We start from the raw sequence: 27630 nt of genomic DNA on the forward strand, positions 1-27630 counted from the left end.
CATTTATTTTGTTGTCCAAGAATAATTTTGTTTGATGCAATACGTTCGGGTGATTTGCCAATAATTTCAGTCACAAAATCAAAATATCGTCTTGTATCAGGCGCAAAACCGGAAAAAAATGACCGGAAGCGAAAATTACCCGACCCCTAAAAGTTATCTGGCCTAGTGCACGAGAGAGACCGCACTTTAATCTTACTATGACTTCCAACCTCTAATCTTAACTAATTCAAAGACCTTTCCTCTATCAGAACAAAATGTTTTCTGTTTTCGTCCATTTCCCTCTTTGAAGCAAACGTGTCTTAGACAATTTGTGATACTATCGACAATTCCTAATTCCCATTTCTGAAATTTCTGCGATTCCTTCTGATGTTTTCCAAAATTCCAAACGGAAACGGAACGGACAGTAAAAAAAACTAGTAGGATATAGTAAATTTGTTTTTTAGTTAGTCGACGGGAAACTTTAGCATAGCGGAATTATCGGGAGGAAACGAGAACGTCAGGGACCGATGTAGGCAATAGAACAAATAAACAGAACTTTAGAGAGAATGGAAGTAACACACATTAAACCAAGTTAAAAGTAATCTAACGATTTTTATATAAGCTCATTTCATTGCTTTAGTTCCATTTGTAAGATGCATTTGTTACAAAATGTTAAAATCCGCCACAAATATAAAGCGTTGACATGGGAATCATTGTTGATGCTATTTCAATTCATTCTATGAGAAGAATCTTTCAATGTTTCTAAATAAAGAATTGGAACTGCGCAATGCGCAACTAATTTTAAAATATATGTTAATTTTTCTTGTTTCAAGCGCCTAAGTATCACATTTCATTAATAGTTCCATAGATAAAAAGTTCACTGCCGCCCATGGCCAAACAATTTGATTGGCGTTTGATTTCCTTTATCCCAGATGATCTATGTATTCATTCAATTTCAAATACTTTTATAAGTAAAAAGTTTGCATTCGGTTTACAATGGTCGGATGCGAAAGGCATGTGAATTTTTGATCATTCGATAGCCTTTTGGCATGCTTATTAATATGGCTATAATCTTGCCTATTGATTTCCATGCAATTCAGTTCTAACTAACGGAGATTGTAAGCGAACTCGAACATTTCAAACAAAGTTTCTTTCACACGAATAGATGGATAGCGGAAATCAGGAAACAGAGGAAGACCAAACGCAGCGACGATGCATGCATGTCTTTTTTATTTGATTGTCGCGAATTTTCTAGAGCGGTATCAAGGCGCCATCAAGTCGATAAATGATTAGTTACTGGCGATAAGCAATTAAGCGGACGTGACGTATTCTTTCCAGGAAGAATGATATGTTAACTCTATAATTCTCTAGAACACTCACTCTGAATAAACGGGACAATTTTGATTAATGCAGAGTTCCCACACTAATTCCTACCAACTTAACATTTGCGAACTTTAATTACGTGTGTGTTTGTAATACTAAACAATGTCACCTGAATCTCACCCGGAATTTGGGGGAGGAATACGGTTCGTGTCACAAAAAAGAGTCCGAGATAGCCGAAGGCGAGATCGGCATAAATCACCTTAAATTCTACGTCATACGATTCCAGTGTCGAAATGTCGAGTTCATGCCATCGGCATAGATCAACCGTTAGGCCGGAATTTTCGGCAGTAATACGTTCGGGTCAAGAAATACTGAGCCTATACTTAAGGCGAGCTCGGCAAAGCTGACTGCTCGCCTGGCTGACAACGAACTGAAAACTCGTTCTTTGGCTCTAATAATAACGGTACCGGCTTCGGTTATTATAACTTCTTGAATAACGGTTCCGGTTCCAAGTAAGGGGCTCATAAATGTAATCGGTTCTGTTCGGTTCCGGTTCCAACTCCTGCTTAAGGTACAGTTCGGCCTGAAATGCAAAGATACCTCGTGTCCCTCCCTCTAAAGGTTGACAATATTCAGCTTTTCGCTGGCAAAAAATCTGACGAACCTGAAGAATTGGAGGAGCGGGGAAATCTGAAAATTGAATTGATAAATCAAGAGGACACAAAGCACCAAAGGAAACCTCCGAGGTCCTGAGTTGGTTGCCTAACGCCGTCATCTGTGTCGGCTGTCCCCCAATCACCGGGCAGAGACACTCTTGGTAGACTACCAACCGTTAGGCCGGAATATTAGGCAGTAATACGTTCCGGTCAAGAAATACTGACCCTATACTAAAGCCGAGCGAGCCGAAGGCGAGCTCGGCATAGTTGACTGGCTGAAAACGAACTGAAAACTAGTTCTTTGGCACTAATTATAACCGTACCGGTTTCGGTTATTATAACTTAACGGTTCCGGTTCCAAGTAAAGGGCTCATAAATGTTATCGGATCCGGTACCGGTTCTTTTCGGTTCCGGTTCCAACCCCTGGTTGTAATCTCTGACCATCAGCCGGGTTAGATTCAAATATGAGGCTCAATGGATGTAGTGCGTTAGTAAAAATGTGGCAATTGCACCAAACAATTTTATTTAAGCTTCTCAAATGTTACAATTGCCTCAAATAGGCACACAGTTTCGTTTGGAAATAAACTGACCCTTAAAGAGGATTTTTGTTACAATAATGAGTTGTACAGTCTCGACACTGGATAATTTTTCGTGTCTGTTTCATAGAAGGACAAGGTGATTTGCCCTGCGCAACGTCGCATTGTCTCACATATTTCATTGACCCGTTCACTACGGAAGAAATAGAACAATAGGAATTGCAATTATTAATCTTTTATTTACCATTTTCCGAATATTCAAGGCATATGCGCGATCCACCTTTAGGTGGATATGGACACATATCTTCGTCTGTAACTCCCGATCCACTTTGGCAGTTAGCGTGGCCCTTTGTGCTGTCGCAATCGTAGCATCTCAGTGCTGAAATTGTTTTGAGTCTTCTGAAAAAGATTGGTGTAAGAAAGTACTCACCTCCCATAACAGCATGAACCAAAAAGAGAGTAGCCAATAGTGTTTTGATATACATGGTGAAAATACAACTGGCTCACCTGACACACGTAATTATACCACCTACCCAAAAAGTAAAGGGAATTAGATTAGATTAATTTGGTGGTTCAAGTGTCGCAAAACATGGTATCGTTATCAAACGTACTCATCTTTAGAGGTTTGTTTACGGCCTCATTTAGAAGCATGTTTTTTTGTTCATTAATTTTGGATGGATTTTATTACGTCCATGCAGAAGTTCCGCACCTGTACCCTGTTCACCGAAACCCGAATATCAAGATAAAATGGAACCTCTACGGCACTGGCAAAAATTTTAAGGACAATTAATTTTTTTCATCCACGGCTAGCTCAGTAATAAAAATGTTTTTTATATCACTTATCTTGCGGAAGTTTGGCCCTTTATCGTCCTCTTCGTGATGAATGCAAATTTTGCCGGAAGAAAACTTCGTATGAATCGCAAATCCAAGCAAACCGACTTCAATTTGTGATTGTGATTATCCAAACGATTACGCCAATGACACACTTTTGTCCACGTTCTCTATGAAGTGGTGTATGTGTACATTTCATACAAGTTTTAAAAAAAACTTTTTGAAAATGATTAAGCGACCACCTGTTATATTCTGCACTAATTCACAGAATCAAACAGGGCCAGGTTGCGATGGAAACGAAACGAAAAACGGTACTTGTGAATGTTGTCGGCTAGATCCTACGCTGTGTTAACTAGGCGGTTCTTTTATGAGCTAGGAGGCATAATCGGGAAGGGAATTGAACAAAATGCAGAATTTTGTGCGTAAGATATGACCAGAACAAATAAAATATATCACCCACACAACAGGGCGATACTTAAAAAAAACCTTTTATGGACAAAAAACCTGGCGTAACTCATACAAATTGTAACAGTTTGTTTTTACCATTACATAAACAGTCGCATTTGTTTTATGGTGACTCTCTTTTTCGACAAGCACGTTGAGCGAAGCGGGTCTAATTGCACAAATTATTGAATAGTGTTTTGGCCCTGTTGTGGTGGTTAATGTCGTAATTGTTGGACGCGAGCTAAGGCACTTTTCTCTCCAATTTTGGGAGAATATATTGGATTTAATAATCTGCAAGCGGAAAAGACGAAGTACAAAACACATCCGCGATCAATTTAGGCAAAAATGATCAATTTCGTGTACGTAAAAACGTACCTTCATTCCAGCATCGGCTTCAAGTAATTTAACACGAAAAGTACATGTAAGAATGCCCGTTAAAATTATATAAATAGAAGTAATGTTAATTAGAGGACCTCCTTCTTGTATTGCTGAGGCACCGTCCGGCAGCGGGAACGAGATTGAGGAAGCAACATAATATGACAGTTCTATTGCCATTTCCAGAAAACTGACATAAGGGTAGTAGGGGTTATAGAGAACGGGTTATCGTGCGTTTCTTTGCTTTTAATATAATTTTCCGGAAATGGTAATTCAATCTTTTTTTGCTGGGGGTTTCCCATACCTCCAGTCCCTCCGCTAATACGTTCCCTGCAGTACTTCTTATTATTTTGTTCCCAAAACCCATCATGAGATTGTTGTAGACCTAACATTTTGTGGAAGGAAGCGTTACTGGGGGGTATGAAATATCCCCCATCATATTAACGACGGTTTATACACTGCCTTTTTTTGAGCCCCGAAAAAAAATTGTCTCAGATCGACCCGGAAAAAAAATTTTCTAATTTTCTTATAGAATGTGGCCTGTAGAATCCATAATTTCAAACAGTTCCAAGATTGGGCTACTAGCTCAAAAGTTACAGCCCTTTGAATTTTTTTTCGAAATTGGTTTCTAGTCTATAACTTTTGATTGAGAAGTCTGATCGAAAAAGTACGAATTGATTTGGATTCTACGCACCCAAATTAATAAGAAGTAGTATAGTAAGGCCGATCCTGGCTCAATTTACATTGAAAAGTGCCATATGATTGAAGTGTTAGCGTTTCAAGGTCAAAGTGGTGTTGAAGGTCAAAGTGGTATTGCGTAAGTGGGGGGGTGGGTGGATTTCAAGGTCGAGTGTTGAGAAGAAAGGGGTGTATTGTTTGTGTTCTTTGGAGGGGGGTGGTGGTGTCGGTTCAAGGCCGTTGGTAAGAGGGGGTGATGGCTGAGGCCATTGGATTTCAAGGTCGATTGGTGAAAACAAAGGGGTGTATTGTTTGTGTTCTTCGGAGGCTTCAAGGTCATGTGTGGGGATGTGTCTGTCTGAAAGAATGCGTGCCGATGCTGGCTCACTTGAAGGTCAAATCGATTTTGGGTCGAAGCTGAATGCGTGGCGATCCTGGCTCACTTTCAAGGTCGTATCGATGCATTGGTGTTCAAGGTCATGTGGAGGTGTGTCCGTCTGAAAGAATGCGTGCCGATGCTGGCTCACTTGAAGGTCATATCGATTTTGGGTCGAAGCTGAATGCGTGGTGATCCTGGCTCACTTTCAAGGTCGTATCCATCCTGGCCCACTTAGCATTGAAGAATATATGAATAAAGTGTTGGTGTTCAAGGTGAAATTGGTGTGGTGTTGCGTGGTCGTTTCAAGGTTTAAAAATATTATTTTTCCCTAAAAAGTCTTGTAGGAAGGACGGGCAGGCAAAGTGTACAACAGTCGCTTTATTTCCCATTCAGGAAAAGGCTAGGGAACAAGCGCCTGTTCTCATTTTAAGTGTCAAAAAAAGTATTTAGGTATAAATTTTGAGTTCTGCTTAAATTCCGAGTTTTTGAAAGTTTCTCTAGTAAATCGTACCGGTCGACAGCGCCCTCCAAAAAACAGTTTGAGCCACGGACGGACGGACAAACTTCCGCAATTTTGACCACTCTTACTTGGAAAATGCGCTTGGTTGTATATGTCAAGTGTCAAAAACAATATTTCTATAATAGATTCCGAGATAAGAAAAAGTGTTTTCTCGAGAAAATTTGGTGTAGTCGATATTTGGTAAACAAAGGAAGGTTATACTGCTATTGACATTTCCATAAAACTGCCGTGAGGGTAGTAAGGGTTGTAGGGAAACGGTTATCGAGCCCAGCTTTGCTTTTAATATAATTTTCCCAAAAAGGTCATTAAATCTTTCTTTTCTGGGGGGTGTTTCATACTCCTTAGACCCCCAGGTGCTACGTACTCTGTAGCACTTCTGAGGAGGTGAGAATCAGACATTTTTCCCAAACCCTACCATCATATTCTTGTAGACTAGGTATTTTGCGGAAGAAAGCGTTACCGGACGATCTGGGGGGTATGGAATACCCTCCCTCCCCAGCACATTATACGACAGTTTTATTGCCATTTCCAGACAACTGCCGTGAGGTTAGTATGGCTTGTAGGGAATCAGTTATCCCCTTTTAATATAATTATCCGGAAAAGGTTTACAATCGCAATTTTCGGGGGGGGGGGGGTGTTATTTCATACCACCAAGACCCCCCGGTGCCACTTTCTCTGCGGTACGGAGAAGAGGATCTCATAATCCCCTAATCACCTTAGACTTAGGAAGGTTTTGTCTGAGGGGCGGGAGGGGGGTATAGAATACTCCCCAGTACACAATTTCCAGAACACTATCATGAGAGTTATACGGAAATGGTTACCGGGTCGTTTTTTTGCTGGGTGGTTTTGAACCCCTGTCGCTTTACACTCCACCCACCCTGGAGGGGGGGGGGTTTCTCGGTGCCCCCGGTGCTATGTTCTGTGCAGTACTTCTTAGGAAACGAGTATGTGATCTTTTTTCCTAAAACCTGCCAGAAGAAAGTGTTACCTTTTTGGTTTCTTCAGATTAAAATTTTCCAGTTAATGTTTCTTTTGGTCCATTTTTTCGATTTTAAATGCAAAACTTTGCTCGGTTTCAATAGAATGTGTTGCCAAAATTTTCTAGAAATGAATGTTTCGAATTTAGAAATGAAGCCAAAAGTGAAACACAATTGATGCCATCTCAGGGTACGTTTTGTAACTAATGTATCGATTTTATTGTAGACGTAACGAAATAATTGAAAAACCTCCAACATTAGTTATTATTCGTCGAATTTGTTCATTGCGAGTGATTTCTTGCCAAAACTAATTGAATTTCAATTTTTTGGCCAGAGACCACCTTGCAAGTGTCGCCACAAGCGAGTAGCGGGTGGACCGCCAACTGCTCTACAAACCGAACGGGCACTGTAAGCGAATTGGGGGTGTAAAGGATCTGTAATTTTATTGACATGACGAAGTTCAAATCCGGAAAACCGTTGACCGACCAAACAGACGCAACGCATCATCATCCCTTAACGAAATTTTCTCATACTGGTCATGCGAGTATGCAAATGAGGGGTCAGCATTTTTAATTTTCAACCCCTTCGGATTCTCCGTACGAACCGGTCGGGGTCTTCTTAATTTCACATCATCCCGATGGGCATAATCGTTTTCGAGATATAAGAGATTTACCTGCATTCCCCCTTTCTGGTCAGATTTTTTTTTCTAAATCGAGAAGAAAGGCGAAAGAGTTATGCAGGCAGCTGGTCTTTATTAAGTGACCTTTTTCGCCACATTTGCATACTCGCCTGACCAGTCTTCGCGTGCCATTGTTCATTAGGGGTTGCAATTGTAGTGACCCGGATGACCCCTTCTCTGTTGCTTGAAACAGCCGTTAACGTGCCATCGATGCGAATTGCGCTTTCGGCCACTTTTATTGAGATGTGGCGGTTCGTGTCAAAAGTGTGTTAGTTATATGAAATTCCACGTAAGTTTCTTAAGCCAAGTTTCCCTTTTAAACGATTTTCGGAAAATTGACTTTCTTCAAGGAAAATAATTGTGTTTACGCCAAGTTTCGTTTGAAAAATTTAAAGCGTCTTAAACACCGCGTCGCGGGAATTTACTAATATGACAAGCCACTTTGTAATTACTCCCTTTTTATTTCTGGAAAACTAAGAGATTTTCTCCTTTCATAGATGAGCTTCTCATAAATTCCACTGCTTGCATTGCAGTTTTTACGATTTTAAAAATCCGAAAATATCAGAATGTGATCAATCGCAAATTTCCCAAATTTTACGAATCACGTGTTTGTACCTCGACTTGTACTGACTTCTATGATTCAGAAAATATCAAAATTTCCCCCAATTTTTCCATTTTTTGAATTCGGATTTTAATATTTGCAAAGTTGGTTTGTCTGACTACTGAAACTACGACAGTTCATGAATTCATTTTTTTAAAGTCGAATTTCATTGTGCAATCGCAAATTTGATTGACTTGTATGATTTAGAAATGATCAAAATTTCCCTCAATTTTCCCTTTTTTATTTTCGAGATTTTAATAATTGCAAAGTTGCCTTGACTGACTTCTGAAACTCAGACAGCGAACGAACACAATTTTTTTAGTTGAATTTCGTTATCTGGGAAATCAAAAAATATCAGAATGTGATCTCAATTGCAAATTTTACTAATCGCGAGCTCCTATGATTCAGAACTTATCAAAATGTTCCTTAATTTTCCCTTTTTTTGATTTTCGGGATTTTAATAATTGAAAATTTGGCTTGGCTGACTCCTTAAACTCAGACAGTTGATAATCACAATTTTTTAAAGTTGAATTTAGTTGCGCGGGAGATTTAAAAATATCAGAATGTGACCAATACAAATTTGTATTGTACTGACTTCAATTATTGAGAAATTATCAAAATTTCCCTCAATTTTTCCATTTTTTGAATTCGAGATTTTAATGTGTGCAAAGTGGGTTGTCTGACTCCTGAAACTACGACAGTTCATGAATTCATTTTTTTAAAGTCGAATTCCATTGTGCGGGAGATAAAAAAATATCAGAATGTGACCAATCGCAAATTTGACTGACTTGTGTGATTCAGAAATGATCAAAATTTCCCGCAATTTTCCCTTTTTTTTATTTTCGCGATTTTAATATTTGCAAAGTTGGCTTGGCCGACTCTTGAAACTCAGTCAGTTTTTGAACACTTTTTTTTAGTTGAATTTCTACGAATCACGAGCTTGTACTGACCTCTTTGATTTGGAAATTATCAAAATTTTCCTCAATTTTCCCTTTTTCTGATTTTTCATTTTTTAATAATTGCAAAGTTGGCTAAAACACAGACCGTTAATAAATACAATTTTTTTAAGTGGAATTGCGTTGCGCGGGAGATTCAAATATATCAGAATGAGACCAATCGTATATTTTCCAGATTTTACGAATTGCGGGCTTTTACTGATTTCTATGATTTAGAAATTATCAAAATTATCCTCAATTTTCCTTTTTTTTTGATTTTCGAGATTTTAATAATTATTAAAGTTTCTTTGACTGACTTCTGAAACTCAGACAGCGCACGAACACAATTTTTTTAGTTGAATTTCGTTATCTGGGAAATCAAAAAATATCAGAATGTGATCTCAATTGCAAATTTTACTAATCGCGAGCTCCTATGATTCAGAACTTATCAAAATGTTCCTTAATTTTCCCTTTTTTTGATTTTCGGGATTTTTATAATTGAAAATTTGGCTTGGCTGACTCCTTAAACTCAGACAGTTGATAATCACAATTTTTTTAAGTTGAATTTCGTTACGCGGAAGATTCAAAAATATCAGAATGTGACCAATCGCAAATTTTACGAATCACGGGCTTGTACTGACTTCCGTGATTCAGAAATTATCAAAATTTCCCTCAATTTTCCCCTTTTTGGATTTTCGAGATTTTAATATTTGCAAAATCGACTTTGCTGACTCCCGAAACACAGACAGAATATAAACACAATTTTTTTAAGTTGAATTTCGTTGCGCGGGAGATACAAAAATATCAGAATGTGACCAATTGCAAATTTCACCAATCACGAGCTTGTACTGGCTTGTATGATTCACAAATGATCAAAATTTCCCTCAATTTTCCCTTTTTTTGATTTTTGAGATTTTAATATTTGCAAAGTTGGATTGATCGACTCTTGAAACTCAGAAAGTCAGCTTTTTAACACATTTTTTAGTTGAATTTCCTTGCGCGGGAAATTCAAAAATATGAGAATGTGACCAATTACAAATTTCCCAAATTTTACGAATCGCGAGCTTACTGACTTCCATGATTCAGAAATTATCAAAATTTCCCTCAATTTTCCCCGTCTTTGATTTTCAAGATTTTAATATTTGCATAGTTGGTTTAGGCGACTCCTGAAACTCAGAGAGTTTTTACAAACACAACTTTTTAAAATTGAATTTCGTTACGCGGAAGATTCAAAAATATCAGAATGTGACCAATCGCAAATTTTACGAATCACGGGCTTGTACTGACTTCCGTGATTCAGAAATTATCAAAATTTCCCTCAATTTTCCCCTTTTTGGATTTTCGAGATTTTAATATTTGCAAAATCGACTTTGCTGACTCCTGAAACACAGACAGAATATAAACACAATTTTTTTAAGTTGAATTTCGTTGCGCGGGAGATCCAAAAATATCAGAATGTGACCAACCGCAAATTTCACCAATCACGAGCTTGTACTGACTTGTATGATTCAGAAATGATCAAAATTTCCCTCAATTTTCCCTTTTTTTGATTTTTGAGATTTTAATATTTGCAAAGTTGGATTGGTCGACTCTTGAAACTCAGAAAGTCAGCTATTGAACACATTTTTTTAGTTGAATTTCCTTGCGCGGGAAATTCAAAAATATTAGAATGTGACCAATTAAATATTTCCCAAATTTTACCATTCGCGAGCTTGTACTGACTGCAATTATTCATAAATTATCAAAATTTTCCCCAATTTTCCTTTTTTTTTATTTTTGAGATTTTAATATTTGCAAAGGGCCTTGATGACTCCTGACACTCAGACAGTTTAAAAGCAGAATTTTTTTAAGTTCAATTTCGTAACGCGAGGGATCAAAAAATATGAGATGTGGACCAATCACAAATTTCCCAGATTTTACGAATCGCGAGCTTGTACTGACTTCAATTATTCAGAAATTATCAAAATTTCCCTCAATTTTTCATCTTTTGATTTTCAAGATTTTAATATTTGCATAGTTGGTTTAGGCGACTCCTGAAACTCGGGGAGTTTATAAACACAATTTTTTAAAGTTGAATTTCGTTACGCGGGAGATCCAAAAATATCAGAATGTGACCAATCGCCAATTTCCCAAATTTCACCAATCACGAGCTTGTACTGACTTGTATGATTCAGAAATGATCAAAATTTCCCTCAATTTCCCCTTTTTTTTGATTTTCGGGATTTTAATATTTGCAAAGTTAGCATGGCTGACTCCTGAAACTCTGACAGTTCGAAAATTCAATTTTTAAAGTTGAATTTCGTTGCGCGGGAGATCCAAAAATATCAGAATGTGACCAATCGCAAATTTCCCAGATTTTACGAATCGCGAGCTTACTGACTTCCATGATTCAGAAATTATCAAAATTTCCCTCAATTTTCCCCTTTTTGGATTTTCGAGATTTTAATATATGCAAAATCGACTTTGCTGACTTCTGAAACACAGAATATAAATACAATTTTTTTAAGTTGAATTTCGTCGCGTGAGGAGTCCAAAAATATCAGAATGTGACCATTCGCCAATTTCCCAAATTTTACGTCACGAGTTTGTACCTACTGATCCCTATGATTCAGAAATTATCAAAATTTCCCTCAATTTTTCCTTTTTTTTTATTTTTCGGGATTTTAATATTTGCAAAGTTGACTCTTGAAATTCAGACAGATCAAAAACACATTTTTTATAAGTCAAATTCCAATATCAGAATGTGACCAATCGCAAATTTTACTAATCGCGAGCTTCTATGATTCAGAAACTATCAAAATGTTCCTTAATTTTCATTTTTTTGATTTTCGAGATTTTAATATTTGCAAAGTTGGCTTGGCCGACTCCTGAAACTCAAGACAGTTGATAAACGCACAAGTTGAATTTCGGGGCGTGGGGGAACCAAAAATATCAGACTGTGACCAATCATCACTTCTGTGATTCAGAAATTACCAAAATTTTTCTCAATTTTCCCTTTTTTTGATTTTCCGAATTTAACATTTTCAAAGTTGACTTGGCAAATTCCTGAAACCCATTCAATTTCTGATCACATTTTTTTAATTTAAATTACGTTGCGCGGGAAATCCAAAAATATTAGACTGTGACCTACGCTTTTTGAGGTACAAACAGTGAAAATTTGTCCTAATGGCCCGATGGGATTTGTCAGTTCGAATTCCCCGCGTTACAACGGAATGCATCTAAAAATGATCAATCAAACCGTGCGATCTGTTATTTCAATGAGATGAGCCAAGAAGTCTGTACGTCTTACATCCCCTCCCTTGAGATCAGCAATTATTGACGAACAGTGCGAAAATATACTAACTGTCAGCAACTTCCACCCTCTGGAAGGGGTACAATTTTAAATTGCTTCATTATAAGGACGCTACACTTACAAGATAAAAATTCGCTCTTGTTTATGTAGGTAATTTGAATCAGTGTTCACTGCTAATAATATTACATTTATAGTTTCTACTTGAATTAAAGCTCTAATTTTTATGGAATGTTGTAATTAGTCTGTTAATTAGAACTTCTACGGATTCCGTTACTGAACAGGACATGTTGTGTTTTAATATTTTACCCGAATCTACGCGATTTAGGATCGATGCTTTCTAGAAAAGCGCATTTTTTTTAGAATTGGTCAAAATTGTAAATAATCGGTGCTTAATTAATTAATCAAGTTATTATTTATTCTCACATTTCAATTTCGTTACCTACCAAATTATTTTTAAGTTAGTTTTGCATCTATCTAAGGGAAAATTTAGAACAATAATGGATTAGTTACTGCTCTATGTGGAAATGTGGAACTTTTTTTTTCTGAAAAACGTAAAATGATGCGCTGCGAAATTAATATAATGATTTAATTATAACTGTTTACTAATTAGCGATTTCTTCGAAAATTACTTGAACATCCGCTTGCCGGTTCTTGTGAATTAGATGTCATTCTTTGTGTGCCGAAGAAGGTACAATTCCGCCCTGCAAATGTGGATTAATATGAAAAATTAATTAGAGCTGTCTACTAATTAGCAATTTTTTTTTATCGTAGTTGGTAGTTAATTAGAGTTGAAGTTTTGGAAAATGTTTGGGATAATTTTGAAAAACCTCTTTCCACCAAGGGGAGACAGTTTCATTCTCATGAAAGTTATAGGGAAGGGTTATCGAGTCCTTTCTTTGCCGGGTGTTTTTTGAACCCCGTCGGTTTACGCATATTTTGTTCGAAAATTGTCTCCTCCGATTTAGGGGGGGGGGGGGGGTTATTCGATACCCCCCAAACCTCCGGTGCTGCTTTCTCTGCACTACAGGGAAAAGGATATCATAATCCTTTCCCAAAAACAGTCATCCGAATCTTAAATCCTACACGGTTTGTGGCAGAAGGTATTTCTGGGGGGTTAACTTTAGAAAATGTGGGCGGGGGGGGGGGAACACATGTTCTGGTATTCTCATAAAAGGTCTGATCGAAATAAATTGCTTTGTACAAACTATAACTTTTCCGTGCGACTCTTTCTCGAGATCAGTGAGCGACGGGGTCTGAGGGGGGGGGGGGGTTAAATTTTAATTTTATGTCTCATTGTATTCTAATTAAAGGTCTCAACGAAAGGAACCGTTTTCTACCAACTACTGCCCTTCTTTCTGTCCTCTTATCAAAGTACGGGGTGGAGGGGAAGGGGAGGGGAGTGGAGCTAATTTTATCCTTCATGGTACTCTAATGAAAGGTCTCTTATCGTGATCGGGTATATTCCCTTATACCTCAAGAACGGATTGTCGGCCCCGCCAGTTTTCACATAAGCGAAAACGGTCTCTTCCAACTGCCTGGGGGGAGGGCGGAGTATTTCCCCCCAATCCCCCTGGCGTTACGTTCTCTGCGGTACGGAGGAGAGGATCTCATAATCCTTTCTCCAAAACAGTCCTAAATACTCAATGGTATGTGAAAGAACGTATTACCGAGGGGGGTTCACACGCTCCTGATCCCCCCCTCCCTCCCGTACACACGACAGTTGCATTGTCATTTCAAGAAGAGAGTTATATGTAAAGGGTTATTGAGTCCTTTCTTTGCTGGCTATTTTTGAACTCAACCGTTTCTCACATATTTTTTCGAACATGATCTCTTTCGATTTGCAGCGGGGGGGGGGATTCCGTATTCCCAGACCTCACGGTGCTACGTATGCGGAAGAGGATGCATAATCTTTTCTCAAAAACAGTCATCTGATTCTTAAATACACTTTGCGAAAGAATGTATTAGCGGAGGGTTTTGAGAGTATGTAATAACCCCCCCCCCCCCCCGTACACGCGAGAGTAGTTTCATTGTTATTTCCAGAACAGTTCCATTAATAATACTGAGAGTTAAAGGCAACAGTTATCGAGTCCTTTCTTTGCTTGGTGGCGGGGCTGCATTTACCACTAGGTCCACAAGACCCAGGTGCACATCGTTCCAAGGGGCGCACGGTTGCCAAACCAATTTAAGTACATTATTTCAAATAAAAAAATTTGATAATGTCAGTTTAACAAAAGACGAATGGATTATGCAGCGTCCGGCAACAGTGCGTCGGTCTTTCGTAGCTCATACCTATGGTAAAAAATACAAAAAAAAAGCTTGTTAAATGTTTTTCACAAAAGTCCTTATCCATTAATTAATTACGTGCGGCAAATATTTTCGAGCCGAGGGGCGCACAAGCACTAAATCCGTCCCTGCTTAGTGGTTTTGAACCCTCTCCGCTTTTTACACGTTTCTTCGGAAATCGTCTTTTTCGTTTTGGAGGTTTCTTAGGTATTTTTTAACAATTTTGTGCTCCCCTTGATCATTGGTAAACCTCGTTTTACCGCATTTTGGAATCAGAGATCATTTTTTGTGCGCCTACCATTACCACTAGAAGACCTACCAATATCTTTAGATGTTTTCCAGAGCATTCGAGCGCCTTCCAGAGTCTAGCTCACCCTGAAGAAGGCTTCTTGGGAGTTTTTAAAAAACTTGGAAACGATCACATGAGAGAAAGTTTGTTCCAGAGCTTTTCAAGCGATGCCCAGAACAGAACCTACCCAACAGCTCCGGAAGAAATCTAAGAAGTACTTGGAAAGCACGATCCTGAAAGGCTTTCGAATACTCTGAAAAGTGGATAGCGATTTAGGTTGTTCCAAAGAAGGCATGAAAGCTTTCTTAAGGAGTGTGTAGAGAAAGGACAAAGAAAGCTTCCTGTTTCTTGAAAAATTTCTTATTAAATGTTACAGAAAATTTGTGAAGGAAAATTCCTACGGTAAGAATCGTCTTCAAAATTCCTATAGGAAGCTGCGAAGATGCCACTCAGGTTCCGAAGAGAAATTCCTAGGATGACTTCCAACGAAATTTCTTTCTAATTTTGAGGATAATTTTAATTAATTAAGTGACTTTTACATATGGAAATTAGATGGTTGTTCTGAGGGAGGAGAAAATATTGAAAAGTCAGCGGTTGATGAGCGCATAACTTTTCCGTCCTGCGAGACGAATAAATCGCGTTAATTTTCCATTTGAACTCGATAATTCGCGACTGACAAAACTATTTAAACACAATTACGATACTTATTCCTTACGAATCGGGATTTAATTATTTTCCTCGATTCTTCGATAGATGGATTAACGGTTAGAATTAGTGGCGCGCCTCCTCCCCGAAACTTGTTGACCTCTCTCTCTTTTTATTATTTCTCGTCGTACCGAAAAGGTAATTAAAATTATCGATTGGTCGGAAAAACGCATCGACGTTAAACTTTCTTTTTAATTTCCCGAAAGTCCGCTAATAATAAAGAAGTAAGATGGCCGCCGCTCAAGGCAAAGCAATCAACTCTTTCCGATGTAAATTCGCCTCTTTTAAAATCCCCTACCACCCCCATTTATACCCCTCTTTTTATTCTTTCACCCTACTTTTACACTTTACAAGGGGTCGGCACTTATAATAAGTGGAAAAGAGACGCGGACATTTAAATTTTTATCGAAGAAGAGAGAGGCAGATATACAAACTGTCCAATTGTACAGCCGGAGAAATTTTAAAGTTTTCTTCCATTTCATCTCCGGCTTTATTGATTTCTTTGTCGCGCTTTTTAAAATACTTGCTAAAGAGTTGCGGCCCCCCCCAGAGCCCCGAGGAAAAAATCCCTCGCATTTTTCGCCTCGAATGTACTGCAGAGAAATATAAATATCTGAGCATCAAAGAAAATCTTTTAAAATGCCCCGCTTTGAAATCATTCTTTATTAAGAAAATAAGAGAATTAGAAATGAGGAAAAAGCATTCTGTTTTAAATTAATTTCTGTACGTGCCGATGATTTTAATTGTACTTCTCGTCCATTCGCGCTTTTCCGAGACGGAAAAAAAGAGGAATTTTTTCTCCGATCGCGCGCGCAATTTACAAGTGCAAAGAAAATATAATTTATCTTTAACTTTCTAAATTAAGGGCGCTATCACTCTTGTATTCAGAAGATAATTTACAAGAACTTTGAGCGTCGTACAAACAAGGACGTCGCGATTGTAAGCGTCGTCACGTCGAAGGAGGACGGCAGACTTTGGATGCAGCGAGTTATACTACGAATTAGAGTGTATTCAAGAAGAAACAATTTTGAAAAACGACTTTCTTTGTGTTTAAACCATTAACGACTAATTGCAACGTTTTAATTTTAAGGTCTAAGATAACTTTTGACAATCTTTTGAATGTTAGATAATTTATTATACGAATTTCGCCCGGACGCCGACGCCGCCGCCGCGCACTCTTCAGCGCGAGAAAGGCAAAGACGTGATATCGTCGATGCAAACAAAAACGAAATTGGTTTTATTAATTATGGCGAAAAACGTGCGGTCATAAATTCGCCCCGTAAGTCGCCGAAGTTTTTGAGGTTGGAAAACGGCGTCAAGGTCGACGTACAATTTCGAAACAACGGCAATTGCGGCCTGAAGTTTCGCGAAACTCAAACCGAAAGTAGTTTTTCAAGTGAAGCGGGGTCATGTTTCACTAACCTTATTTTTCCGCAATTAGAACGGGAAAACCGTTTCAACTGAAACTTATAGGCGAAAGTTGGAATGTTGATTAATTTAATTGGTATTCGCACGTTACGGACTAACTTAGTGGTTCTTCGTGCCTAATTAGGTACATGTAGTGCCTGTAAATGACAACTGCAATAACTAATTACACATTTTTATTAATCTATCGGTTAACAGTTCAATTATGTCTAACAATTAAACCTTTTTTTGAATGACTCGATTGGTAGATGACCCAAACTATAACTAATTGCAGATTTTTTTATTAGTTTATCGCCTCTAATGCTCCCATAGACTAAATAAGTTAGTAGTTTTCTTTCATAGATCAATTTCTAGTGTCTAATTAGATGACTCAAAATTAACTAATTAGTAGAAAGTTGAACTAATTTTCATTAATTTATCACTTAACAGTTCAATTATGTATATAGACTGCATAAGTTACAGTTTTCCTTGAAAAATTAATTTCTAGTGTGTTCAATTAGATTCCCTTTTAACTAATTTAGTCTGTCAACGAAAAAAAATTAACTGATTAGTAATTTTTTGTTAAAAATTGATTTCTAGGAACCTCCCCTTCTGAATAATTTAATCTGTGGACGACTCAAAATAAACTAATTTGTAGAAATCTGTACGAACAATAACTAATTACACTTTTTCATTAGCTTATCGTCTCTGATTCTCTCGTCCATTGCAGTTTTCCGTCAAAGTTTCGTTTCTAGTGTGTGCAATTAGATCCCCTTTTGAATTGAAGATTAACTCATTAGTACAAATCTGCACCAACTATAACTAATTACAACTTTTTATTAGTTATCCACCTCTAATTCACTCGTAGATTGCATAAGTTAACAGTCTTCTTTTAACGATTAATTTCTTTTGTATGCAATTACATCCCTTTTTGAATAATTCAGTGAATAGGTGACTCAATGTTCACTAATTAGTAGATATTTGCGCACTAATTACATTTTTTTATTTGTTTATCGTCTTTAATTTTCCTGTATACTGCATAAGTTAATACTTTCCCGATAAATGTTCACTTATAGTATGTGCAATTATATCGCCCTTTGAACAATTCCGTCCGTGGACGACTGAAGATTAATTTATTAGTAGAAATCTGCAACTATAACTAATTACACCTTCTTATTAGTTAACCGCCTCTAATTCCCTCTCCTAATGATTCATTTCTTTATGCAATTACATCTCTTTTTGAATAATTCAGTCGATAGGTGACCCAATATTCACTAATTAGTAAACAGCTGCGCACTAATTATAACTAGTTACATTTATTATTAGTTTATCGTCTTTAATTTTCCCGCATAAATTCATACTTTCCCGATAAAGATTCATTTGTAGTGTGTGCAATTATATCTCCTTTAGAATAATTTCTGTAGATGGCTTAAAATTATCTAATTAGTGGAGAGCTGCATTTAATTATAATCTAATTACATGTTTTATTAATTTATCGCTTCTAATTCACTCGTACATTGCGTAATTGTGTTAAAGTTTCGTTTAAGGTGTGCGCGATTAAATCTACTTTTGAATAATTTATTCTTCCGCCGACTCAAAATTAATTAATTAGTAGACTTTTGCAGTAACTATAACATTATTAGTTTATTGCCTCTATTTCTCCCACAGACTGCATAAGTTAACAGTTTTCTGTCGGAGATTAATTTCCAGTGTCTACAATTAGATCCCCGTTTGAATAATGTAGTTCGTGGACGACTCAGAATTAACTAAAAAGTAGAAATCTGTATTCATTACAACTAATTACACTTTTTCGTTAGTTGATCGCCTCTAATTCACTTGTAGATTGCATAAGTTAACAATTTTCCGTAAAATATTAATTTCTAATGTGCGCAATTAGATCCCTTATTGAATAATTTAGTCGACCCAAAATTAAATTGATTAGTAGAAATCTGCACTGATTATAACTAATTACACTTTTTTTTAGTTTATCGTCGATAATCCTCCCAAAGACTGCCTAAGTTAACAATTTTCCGTGCAAGATTCATTTCTAGTGTGTACAATTAGATCCCCTTTTGAATAATTAAAAATAGTGGACGACTCAAAATTAACTAATTAGTAGACTTTTGCAGTAACTATAACTTTATTAGTTTATTGCCTCTATTTCTCATACAGACTACATTAGTTAACAGTTTCCTGTCAGAGATTAATTTCCAGTGTCTACAATTAGATCCCCTTTTGAATAATTTAGTATGTTGACGACCCAAAATTAACTAATTGGTATAAATCTGCACTGATTAGAACTAAATTACATTTTACAGTTTATCGTCTCTAATTTTCCCGTAGATTGCATAAGTCAACAGTTAATTTAGTCTATGGACGACTCAAAATTAACTGTCTGCGCTAATGATGAGTAATTACACTGTTTTATTGGTTTATCGTCTATAATGCTGAAGTAAATTGCAAAAATCAACAGTTCTCTGTTAAAGATTCCTTTCTAGTGGCTGCAATTAGATTATATTTTGAATGAAATTAACTAATTAGAAGCCAGGTTCACTAATTGTAACTAATTACACTTTTTTGTTAATGTGTCTGATAACAGATCAATTATGTCTGACAATTAAATCTTGCTCCCATAGACTACATAAGTTAGTAGTTTTCTTTCATAGATTAATTTCTAGTGTCTTCAATTAGATGACGCAACATTAACTAATTAGTAGAAACCTGAACTAATTATAACTCTTTACACATTTGTATTAATTTATCAGTTAACAGTTCAATTATATCTAATTAAAATTTTGATGACTTGATTGGCAGACTCAACATGTACTTATTGGTAAACTACTGCACTAACTATAACTAACTGCAGCTCTTTTTATTAGTTCATCGCCTCTAATTCTTCCATAGACTGTATAAATTAACAGTTTTTCCTTCAAACATTAATTTCTAGGGGGTTCAATTAGATTCCCGTTTAACTAGTTTAGTCAGTCAACGACAAAAATTAACTGATCAGTGATTTATTGTTACAAATTGATTATACGACTCAAAATAAACTAATTAGTAGCAATTTTGTACCAACTATAACTAATTATACTTTTTCATTAACTTATCGTCTCTCATTCTCTCGTTCATTGCAGTTTTCCGTCAAAGATTAGGTTCTAGTGTGTGCAATTAGATCCCCGTTTGAATTGAAGATTAACTAATTAGTACAAATCTGCACCAACTATAACTAATTACAGCTCTTTTTATTAGTTAACCGCCACTAATTCACTCGTAGATTGCATAAGTTAACAGTCTTCTTCTAACGATTAATTTCTTGTGTATGCAATTACATCCCTTTTTGAACAATTCAGTCGATAGGTGACTAAATATTCACTAATTAGTAGAGAGTTGCACATTAATGATAACTAATTACATTTTTTATTAGTTTATCGTCTTTAACTTTTCCGTATACTGCATAAGTTAATACTTTCCCGAAAAAGATTCATTTTTAGTGTGTGCAATTATATCCCCTTTGGAATAATTTAATCTGTAAATGACTCGAAATTATCTAATCAGTGGAGAGCTGCACTAATTATAAACTAATTACACGTTTTATTCACTCGTACATTGCGCAATTGCTTTAAAGATTCGTTTACTTTAGTCAGTGGACGATTCGAAATTAACTAATTATTAGAAATCTGCCTGATCATATATAATTACACGTTTTTATTAGTTTGTCGTCTCTAACTCCCGCGTATATTGCATAAGTCAACAGTTTTCCGTTAAAGGTTCATTTGTAATGTGTGCAATTAGATCCCCTTTGAAATACTTTAGTCTGCAGACGACTCAAAATTAACCAATTAGCAAAAATCTGTGCTAATTATAACTAATTACGCTTTTTTATCATTTGATAGTCTCTAATTTTCTGCAGACTGCATAAGTCAACAGTTTTCCGTTAAAGGTTCATTTGTAATGTGTGCGATTAGATCCCTTTTGAAATAACTTAGTCTGTAGACGACTCAAAATTAACCAATTAGCAGAAATCTGTGCTAATTACAACTAATTACGCTTTTTTATCATTTGGTCGTCTCTAATTCTCTGCAGACTGCATAAGTCAACAGTTTACCGTTAAAGGTTCATTTGTAATGTGTGCGATTAGATCCCTTTTGAAATAATTTAGTCTGTAGACGACTCAAAATTAACCAATTAGCAGAAATCTGCGCTAATTACAACTAATTACGCTTTTTTATCATTTGGTCGTCTCTAATTCTCTGCAGACTGCATAAGTCAACAGTTTTCCGTTAAAGGTTCATTTGTAATGTGTGCGATTAGATCCCCTTTGAAATAATTTAGTCTGTAGACGACTCAAAATTAACCAATTAGCAGAAATCTGCGCTAATTATAACTAATTACGCTTTTTTATCATTTGATAGTCTCTAATTTTCTGCAGACTGCATAAGTCAACAGTTTTCCGTTAAAGGTTCATTTGTAATGTGTGCGATTAGATCCCTTTTGAAATAACTTAGTCTGTAGACGACTCAAAATTAGCCAATTAGCAGAAATCTGCGCTAATTACAACTAATTACGCTTTTTTATCATTTGGTCGTCTCTAATTCTCTGCAGACTGCATAAGTCAACAGTTTTCCGTTAAATGTTCATTTGTAATGTGTGCGATTAGATCCCCTTTGAAATACTTTAGTCTGCAGACGACTCAAAATTAACCAATTAGCAAAAATCTGTGCTAATTATAACTAATTACGCTTTTTTATCATTTGATAGTCTCTAATTTTCTGCAGACTGCATAAGTCAACAGTTTTCCGTTAAAGGTTCATTTGTAATGTGTGCGATTAGATCCCTTTTGAAATAACTTAGTCTGTAGACGACTCAAAATTAACCAATTAGCAGAAATCTGCGCTAATTACAACTAATTACGCTTTTTTATCATTTGGTCGTCTCTAATTCTCTGCAGACTGCATAAGTCAACAGTTTTCCGTTAAAGGTTCATTTGTAATGTGTGCGATTAGATCCCCTTTGAAATAATTTAGTCTGTAGACGACTCAAAATTAACCAATTAGCAGAAATCTGCGCTAATTATAACTAATTACGCTTTTTTATCATTTGATCGTCTCTAATTCTCTGCAGACTGCATAAGTCAACAGTTTACCGTCAAAGAATCATTTGTGGTGTGTGCAATTCGATTCCCTTTTGAATGATTTCGTGTGTGGAAGACTTAGATTTAACTAATTGGTGGACAGCTGCACTAAATATAACTAATTACACTTTTCATTAAGTTACCTCCTCTAATTGACTCTTAGATTTGCATAAGTTATAAGGATTTATTTCTAGTGTGGTCAATTACTAATTACACTTTTTTATTAGTTTCAAATTCTCCCGTAGATTACACAACTTAACCGACTTGTTTCAAATTATACCGTTTTTGAAGATGATCCTCTTCAAATCATTCGTGGATTGTCTAATTGTTTGTCTTCTATAGCTCTATCATATTTCATTCAATTTCATTTTAAACGATTGGTCCGTAGATTATTCAAAATTAACTAGTTAGTAAACGCTAATTACACTAATTATTCGTTTGTATTAGTTTATCCCTTTCAATTCAACAGTATATTTATTGCATAGGGTAATAGTTCTCTGTCAATGGATCTTTTGTAGCAGTTCTAATTAGATCCCCTTTTTAATAATTCAGTCTGAAAATGATTCAAAATTAATTAATTAGTAGACTAGCTTTTATTGTTAAATTCACTCGTATATTTCCTAATTTTGAGATTTTCTCTATGGTATGTTTCAAGTGTGTTTAATTAGATCTGGAATAGTTATGACTGTAGTCTGTTTATGATTTAAATTAGCTAAATTAGTACACAAATCTACTAACTCCAACTAAGTACATCTCGTTATTACGTTATGATCTACAATTTACTCATAGGTTGTCCAAGTTGATATGGTTCACTTCCCGTGTGTCCAATAAGATGAATTGATAGCTTGCAATATTAATTAATTAGAAGGAATGAGCGGAACAAATCGAATAAAGACGAATTAGATTAATCTGAAAATCCACGTGGTTTGAAGAATCTAAAAAATCGCAAAATTTAAAAAAGAAGGATTTCCAGAATTTGAAGAATTTGAATAATTCTGCGGAAACGAAAGAATCTGAACAATAGCAACGATTTGGAGAAAAAGAAAATTCGAAGAATCCCAGTCAGTTAGAAAACATGGAGGGATTTGAAGCACAGGAAGAATTTTTGGAGAACCAAGAGTCCCAAGAGAGGAAATCGAGGCATCGGGGGTATTCAGAGAATTTGATGCCTGTGAAGGATATTAAGAATTTAAAAACGGAGAAATTTGAAGAAAGAATTTGATGCACTGGAACAATTTTCATAAAACGAAGTGCCTCAAGAAAACAATTCGAGGCATATTTAGGCAATCTGAAGGCTATGCAGAATTTAAATTTAAAAACGAAAGAATTTAAAGAAAAGAAGAATCTTTTGAAATTTGAAGAATATCGGTCAGTTAGAAAAGACGGAAGAATTAGAAGAAATAATTTGAAGCACAGGAATTTTCAGAAAACGAAGAATCTCAAGAGAAGAATTCGAGGCATATGAGGTATTCAGTGAATCTGTTGTATCTGCAGGATATGAAGAATTTAAAAACGGAAGAATGTGAAGCACATGAAGAATTTTCAGAAAACGAAGAATCTCAAGGGAAGAATTCGGGGCATTGGAGGTATTCAGGGAATCTGATGTGTCTGAAGGAAATGTAGAATTTAAAAATGGAAGAATTCGAATTACAATTCAAAGAAATGGAAGAAACGCAAATTTTGAAGAATTACAAGAATTTGAAAAAGCGACATTCTAAACGGAAGAGCCATAAATGAAAATTAAAAAAATTGAAGAAAGCGAAAAATTGAAGATGTTCTGATGTATCTCGAAAATCAGCAGTGGTAGAAAAGGAAGAATCTGATGAGCTTGGAGGGCGAATTCGAAAAAATGGAAGTTTCAACAATAATTTGATTTAATTGATCCGATATCCGTATTCGACCAATCGTAGGAAGCTGAAAAATCAAAATTAGATTTAACGAAGTCACTGTTACGTTACGTATCATTACGTAACATTTTACGGAACGTAACCAGACTAACCTCTTTGACGTAACGTAACTTAAGATTAATGAGTAATTATTACGTCGTTAGGGTTAGTTTAAGTCTCCTCTACATATTGAGCGCTAATTAAAATCCGTTCGGCTAGTTTGGTCTCTGGCGGTAACGGGTAGTAATTAAGACCGTCGAGGATTCGAAAAGAATCAGTGCACAATTTCATCCCTCCAAGAATTCTTAAATATACATCTCATTTTTCATTCCCTGAATCTGACAGACCCCATAATAAGAAAAATGGGCGGCGGGGTGGCGTGCATGGGAGAGAGGAAAAAAGTGGAGGGGTATAAAAAGTTATCGAGGGGTAAAAATTAACTTAAAAGAAGGGTGAATAAAATAACGCGGCATTGGAATATGGACCATATTTTCGAGTTGCCGGTTTCTTTTTTAGTATCGCGAATCGATTTGGCGGCATCGAGAAGACGCGCTCGGATTTTTGCGTGTGAGGGTCGCGGGGTAAAAAAAAAGAAGGTAGATTAAAGTGAGGGGTGCGACCCTTTTCCAATCTGTGATTTAAAGAACATAATCTAATCTTTGCATATTTTCCTACCCGTTAATGTTACTCCTTTCTCCCTTTAAGAAAATAAATTAGAAAAAGGACAGCATTGAGCGTAAACTCTCTCCAATCCAAAATGATTAAAAGTATCGTCTTAAAAGATATACAATTTTATTTCGTGGACGAAAACGTCGTTTAGCTGCATCTCGCCGATGCAGCAGGGGAGCGAGATGATTGCATCTTTCTTTAGACGGTCTGTGTAGAAATCCACCTGATAACGCCAAAGAAAGGACAGGGGAATTTAAATTAGCCATTTTCATTTATTCGCCCTCGTTTTAACTCCGTTTTTTATACAGCCACTTCTTCTTTCTTCCATCTTGCCGGAAGACTAATGGACTTCTATTCAGAAGGAATAATGCAACACTCGGTGCAATTTGTATTTCAGCATCGCATTAGCATATCGTAATTAACCGCCGAAATCGCCCCGGGGCCCATAACCGGTCGCAATTGAAATGTGGCCGACGTCAATCGGACGTCACGCGTTTCCCCATTAACATATCAATGCAGCGCGTTGTCCGGCAGCTGACTTGACTACGCGGAGAAGTCGACGCGCTAATCGAAAAGCGTCTCGAATAAAAATTCACCGACAAGGCAAAAAAGTAATGAGATCCTTGTTTTTATTGATTTTCCAAGCAAATCGAGAGGGAATATTAAAAAGGTTTTCTTATTTTCTCCCGGCACCTTTAAAAAGTTTTAAATTAAAGTTCCTGGCTCTCGGTATTAATTTTAACTCTGATTAGAACTTTTTAGATTTCGATTTTTAAAAGGTAATTTTAAAAGGAAATTTATTTTCGAAGATTAAACTTTGTTCCTCTTTTCCTTTTTTTTCTTTGGCAGCGTAAAACGCTAGCCCAACCGCATGAATGAAGCACTTTACACACGACATCGCTGCTGTCACAAATATTTAATTACAATATTAATTACATCTGTAAATGTCAAATTTAGATATGCCAGCAATACAATTTTCGCTGCTACACAATCAGCCAATTTTATTATTTGCCTAAATTTCTGCAATGAGTGGTAGAGGCTCAAATTTACATTTAGGTGTAACTATAAATCAGCAATACATTTTTCGCTGTCATAATTAGATCTATCATTATGGCAATTAAGATTAAGTAAATCAGTAGAAGTCAAAATACTATTTTTGCTGTTACTCGATCAGCCAATTGCATTACTGGAATGCGCGGTAGATCAAATTTAAGTTTAGATGCTAGATTTGGAACTCCATAAGTCATAAATATGTTTTTTGTCACAATTAGGACATTTATTATGGCAGCGAATATTAATTACATCAGCAAATGTCAAACTTATATATCTCAGCAATACATTTTTTGCTGTTACACAATCAGCCGATTGCATTATTGGCTTACGTTCTTGAAACGCACTGAAGGCACTTGCGGTACAGGATCTAGCTTAAATTTAGAACTCCATAACCAGCAATACCGTTTTTTCTTGCACAATAAATTTCTGGTCATCTGTAGAATTAAGCGAAATCAGATTAATAAAAGTGCCCTTTTGGCATCCTAACGCTATCCTTGTATTAAATCATACTATTATCCACGAAGGTCGCGTCTTAGTTACAGCACTGTAAAATCCCACTAATTAGCGCCTCAAAACAAGGTCACTTCTTAGCTAAGCACATTTTTTGGCGGGAAAATCCCAGGGCACGACCTTGCACTGTGAAACAAGGCCACTCCTTATTTACGTAACCGAAACACTCCAGACCATGGCCTTGATCCAGAGAAAACTTCATATTAACCTATGTCCTAAAGGTCTTAACTTTTTAGATACAGGGTGGTATAGTTTTCAAAAATTAATCATTTATTATTAATATCTGTAATACCACTTTATCTATTTTAATGAAATTTGACATGTATGTACTATGTATCCAGAGGCATTTTTTTAATTTCCACCAGTGGTGTTCGTACGGAATTTCACATCCCCATTTTGGCAGACATTGATGGTACGCCACTGATTTCTCTGAAAATAAAAATTATTCTTGAAATAAAATAAAAACCGTTTTTCTGCATGATCATGACACTATCGTTAATATGACTATGAAATTTCGTACGAACGCCACTGGTGGAAATTAAAAAAATGTGGTACGTTAAAAAATGCCTCTGGGGCCATAGTACATACATGCCAAATTTCATTAAAATACCCGTTAAAATATCTAAGGTGGTATTACAATAATATTAATAATAACTGATTTATTTTTGAAAACTGGACCACCCTGTATCTCAAAAGACGTTTAGGACATAGGTTCATATGAAGTTTTCTTTTTAAAATGGACGCAAAAATCGCCTACTTAAATATTGACATTCAATTATGAAACACCCTGTATAATTAGTGTATGCAAATATGACGAAGAAGTTTGAAGAAACGGAAAAATCGGATCTTCTAAGCATCTGGAAGATCTGAAGGATCCGAAAAGGGGGCAATTTAAAGAGCGTGACAAAAAACGAAAATATTCTAAAAGCGGCAGGTGTCAAAATTCTCAGTATTCTGATGGTAGTGTTATCGAAATTACAATGGAACTATTGTGAGGGGATACCCCCCCCCCCCGGTAATATTTTATTTTACAAACTGCTCAGATCCACCGTACCGTAGAAAACGTAGCACCAGGGTCTGGTCGGTATGGACCCCCCCAGAAAAATGATAGAGACCATTTCCGAAATATGTGAAAAGCGGCGGGAGTTCAAAATCACACAGCAAAGAAGCTCGATAACCCTTTCGCTATAAATCTCGGTATTCTTATGATAGGGTTCTGGAATTGTCAATGAAATTGCAGTGGGTACGGAGGGGGGGGGGGGGGAATACCCAGACACCGATAATACCTTCTTTCACAAACCGTTCAAGCTGTAAGATTCGGGTGACTGTGTTTGGAAGGGATTATGAGATCCTCTTTTCCGTACCGCAGGGAACGTAGCACCGGGGGGTGTGAGGGGATCGAATCACCCCCCCCCCCCCCAAGAAAAATGAACGGTATCAATTTCCGTATAACTCTTAGCATCCCTATGGAAGTGTTTTGGAAATGACAACGATA

At 36.5% G+C, this 27630-nt stretch overlaps 1 protein-coding gene and 1 long non-coding RNA gene across 3 annotated transcripts in view; one reads left to right on the forward strand and one right to left on the reverse strand.

Moving 5' to 3' along the window:
• LOC116161281 (synaptotagmin-7) overlaps positions 1-27630 on the forward strand; it is a 650310-nt gene that overhangs the window by 149487 nt on the left and 473193 nt on the right. The window lies entirely within an intron of this gene.
• Positions 2465-3054, reverse strand: LOC116161301. Its single transcript, XR_004143389.1, has 3 exons — positions 2925-3054; positions 2739-2873; positions 2465-2687 (listed from the first exon to the last, which is right to left on the reverse strand). It is a non-coding gene; the product is annotated as an uncharacterized LOC116161301 (long non-coding RNA).

The sequence above is a fragment of the Photinus pyralis genome, unplaced genomic scaffold (genome assembly GCF_008802855.1).
Source record: "Photinus pyralis isolate 1611_PpyrPB1 unplaced genomic scaffold, Ppyr1.3 Ppyr1.4_LG10, whole genome shotgun sequence".
Taxonomy (NCBI): Eukaryota; Metazoa; Arthropoda; class Insecta; order Coleoptera; family Lampyridae; genus Photinus; species Photinus pyralis.